Raw genomic sequence first — 4,168 nt, forward strand, 5'->3', positions numbered from 1 at the left:
TACTGTGGGTACATCCTCAACCATTTTACTTCTGTTTAAAAAAGAACATGCAACATTGGTAGCGGCTGGGTTGTTGGCAAGAATCCTTTCACTCTTCTGCCAAAGCATTTCCAAACCCCACCGAGCAAAGATGCACTGATTCTCACAATTAAACACTGTGTCCCATCTGGTACTGCCTCAATTTCTACCCCTCACATGCCAAAGACTACTCCTCACTCCCAACCTCACAACCAATATGGGGAACCTCTAATACTGCACATGCTATGCTCACTGTACCATTTTCTGAAGCTGTTTTCAAATCTGTGATATAGAATACACTATGCTCAAACATTAATCAAATCCAAGTGCACTGAATCTTTATGTCAAATAGCAAAGTACTTAACCCCATAAATGCTTTTAGATTCATGAGAATCCAGATATAACCCAATACTTATGCTGCCATGGCCATGTGATTTTCAAGTATTAAGTTTGTTTGCATAAGGAATCAACCTGAGATTTTTCTCAACTGCACTTCTCTGGCATTCAGTGTTGTAACCTTCATTCAATACAATAAAAGCCAACAACTTGACAATTATTGGAAAAAAAAATTGTATTTTGGAAGAACTTACTACATAAGGTGACAGAATTCCAAAATCAAATTACATGAAAATATACATCGCAATTTTTTTGTACAATAGGTGAGAAAAATCTGCAGTAGAGAATAGAGGCAAAGAAATCTGAAGGACTAAGGAGAGGGCATGAGGGTAAACAGCATTTTAAATAGCAAACCCAGAAGAGTTAAGTAGAAAGCCTGTAGCTGTGCATGCTTTACTTATCCAACTTTAACATTAAACAACTGGAGGAGGGGGGGATTTCAGAATTTTGTACTATTTAGAGTAAATGTCAACAAATTGAATTCAAAACCAGCTCTTTAGTTCTCAAGGGTAATGACTGGGTTCAAGAGCAGTCAAAACTGTTATTGCTACATCCAATCTGAGAGATGGCTGCAACTAGAGTACCAAAAGGACAAAGCACCTGGTGATGACCACTCCTCTGAAGTCATCATTAAAAATCAAGTCATTGCTTAGTTAAGTATTTCAGTATTTGAATGAAATGATTTGAGAACTTCCTGGCGAAGAGAAGGGATAAAGCAAAGGGGAGTGTGCCAAAACAAAGAAGATACAAAAGTTTAGTAAGTGAAAAGATTTTAATGAAGCCTCGTGGTTTAAAAGGAAATTAAATGGAAACTTTTAATCCTAATTGCTTTTCATCTGACATGCTTTAAGGAATCTTTAAAAACTGATAAGAAACGATGAATAGGGAAAGAAAAACTGCTAAAAATCTTTTGGAATTTACACGATTCTTATTCTACTACAAGAAAGCATTATTTGGTACAAGGTGTATTTGTGGATGTACATGAGCAGTGTATATAGTATCCGGTTGTGCTATGTACAGGTCTTTACAATTCTTCCTGAAGGTTAAAACAGTTCATTAGAATTCAAAATGCGTAATCATCTATAAGTTGGCACTTGGTAGGCTCTTGTCAGCATTGATAACTGGCATGTTTTATTGCAGCCCAGTTCCAGCCAGTGTTTGCCAACTTGTTACAACAGAAGTCCAGCAATAGGTGGGTAGAGTGCAGGAAAAACAGTGCCATGTTTCTCAATTGGAGACCTATAAACAAAACACATTATAACAATCAGGTTTAAAGTGCAAGTGTTAAATTTCAAAGAATTATTTAAGCTATTTGAAAATTTTATCCATATTCTATTTATTTGGATGCAAATTCTTAATTTCATTTTAAAACTTACTTTAATGCTGTCCAATAAGGTATTCAGTAGCCAAATGTAGCTATTTCATTTAAATGTAAGTTAATTTACATTAAATATAATTTAAAGCATGGTTATTCAGAGACACATGAGCTGTACTTCCGAGCTTGATGATCACACATGGTTAGTGACTATCATATTGGACAACACAGACAGGAAATTTACAAAGACTTAGGAGATTCAAAGAAACAAGAGTACACCACACTTCACAATTTTGAAATTTTAGCCAATCCTCGACATTCAGTTCAAAGCCATTTTCTCCATGGAGCCTCCTGCATATGACCATCTATCCTTGTGTGGCACTGTGGGTTAATGTGCTGGACTGCAAAATCAGTTTGAATCACTAGGTCAGCAGTTCAAGCTCACTAGGTGCTCCTCAGAAATCCTACACAGGGTCACTATGGATCAGATATGACTCAATGGCACTTAACAACAACAACCCCACTAAGATTTTTCTTTGTTTTGTCCTCAGTTAGGAAAGTCCAGAACCACATCTATATAAAAACAACCACCATCCTATCAAATGTTTCAAGCAGTATGCTAAATGCTTTACAGAATTTATGAATGCTTACAATCACTATGTGAGAGTGCTCTTTCCTTCCTGCTTAAAAAGATAGCTAAGCACTGTCTTCCAAGATTTTTTTTTTTTTAAATAAAGCCTTATTTAATGATTAGAGTTTCCATAGTCGGTATTATTATGTCAGTGTGTGCTTTAAATATACTGGTGGTGGTGGTGGTGGTGGTGGTGGGCGGGACATCCCAGGGTAAAGAACACAGATTACAGTTTTATATAAAGTGTCCCCAGAAACTCAGAAACCTGTTATCTGCTGCAAAGCAGAATGTCAGGCATGAAGAACTCAAAATATGATTGAGGACTGAAGGGATAGAATTCTTAATTCCAGACAAAGAAGCCAAATGCACTTATAGAGTTCAGTCTCAATGTCTCCATCTCAATCACCCACATCAATCATACCGAGATTCTGTTGCAGACAAAAAGCAAACTGTGGACAATCTGCAGGTTAACAGTACCTTTTTCTGTAATTTAGACTACTGCCCTACAACAGATCACCCATAACTATTCACAGATTTCTTTACTAAAGAATTGTACCAATTAGTGTAAATAGTAAATGTCAACACTCCAAGCAAAACACTGAATCTGAATCTATCACCTTCCTTAGAATTGGGTTCTACCACTTGTACACACAAATACATACATGTACATATTTTATCAGAAAATTCAAAGACATACTAGAACTCAAGAGACACTGTTATGGAGTGAGTATTATAATTTTTTTTTAAATGTTTTTCCAAAAACAATACCACACCAAATTAATCCCTGGCCAATTAATCCCTCAGGGCTAAAGGTGAATTGGGTATGGAGTTTGGGCATTCATTCAGTAATCATAGTAATCATTCCCCTAGGATAAAAACTATGAGAAAATTTCAGGGCCACAAAAGAACTATTTAAAAACTTGTTTCCATGTGACACTTTAAAGACCCCCACCCCCCCCCACCCCCAAAGGGCAGAAAGCTGTTAAGTTATTGTTGTTAAGTGCTGTCAAGACTGTTCTGACTCACAGCAATAGGGTTTCCAAGGAGCGGCTGGAGTTTGAACTGCCGACCTTGTGGTTCAAACCAACCCTGCAGTCAGAACTTTATTAAACACCTAAAATCAGGCAACCTAGAGTTTTATTAGTGAGGACCCAGCTTTTTATTTTTATTTCCTTTTCTTTTTTAAAAAATGTTTTATTGTCAATTATGTGATAGTTTACATGGGAGAACATTAGTTTTACATTCATCCTACAATATATCGTTTCATTGCCATGGTTACAATCCCCTCCATGCATCATCAACCAACCAAAGGGTATACCCTACAAGCCTGACTCCAGGTCATCAGCACACAGCTCCTTTCCCTCTCTGGGTCAAAGTCCCCAGCTGCTCCATCTCTCCATGTCATCATCTCTGCCCTCCATCTCAGGCATCACTGCTTCTCTGGGTAGGGTCCCACTCTCCGCTCTTCTCCCTTGATGGTCCCAGGGACCTCTGCTCCTGGACTGCAAAGTTAATCACTCCCCTCCATTCTACAAAACGTCTACCTTTACATTTCCAACCCTCATAGTCAGTCCTGATAACAATTATTCACTATTTTATCACAAGAGACCTATCTGCATCTCCTTTCATCAGTTCCCCCCAGATAGACTGTATACTACTCAGTGGAGACTTTTCTACCTTCCTTCACACCCTCTCTGGATCTAGGGTCCCTTTTGATAGCTTGTAAGCTGGTCACTTCTTGCCTTTGTAGCCCCCCCCCCCCATTTTGGGTAGCCAATGTCCAAGTTGCCCACCCCTGTCTACTCTGT

General features: G+C 38.1%; 1 protein-coding gene across 1 annotated transcript in view; it reads right to left on the minus strand.

The window, feature by feature from the left end:
• Nucleotides 1-1,167: 1,167 nt before the first annotated feature.
• UBE2G1 (ubiquitin-conjugating enzyme E2G 1) overlaps nucleotides 1,168-4,168 on the minus strand; it is a 112,988-nt gene continuing 109,987 nt past the window's right edge. The window contains exon 6 of the mRNA XM_006863279.1: nucleotides 1,168-1,653. The gene's annotated coding sequence lies outside the window, so the exon portion shown is untranslated. The remainder of the gene's footprint in view (nucleotides 1,654-4,168) is intronic.

Source organism: Chrysochloris asiatica, unplaced genomic scaffold (genome assembly GCF_000296735.1).
Source record: "Chrysochloris asiatica unplaced genomic scaffold, ChrAsi1.0 scaffold00054, whole genome shotgun sequence".
Classification (NCBI taxonomy): Eukaryota; Metazoa; Chordata; class Mammalia; order Afrosoricida; family Chrysochloridae; genus Chrysochloris; species Chrysochloris asiatica.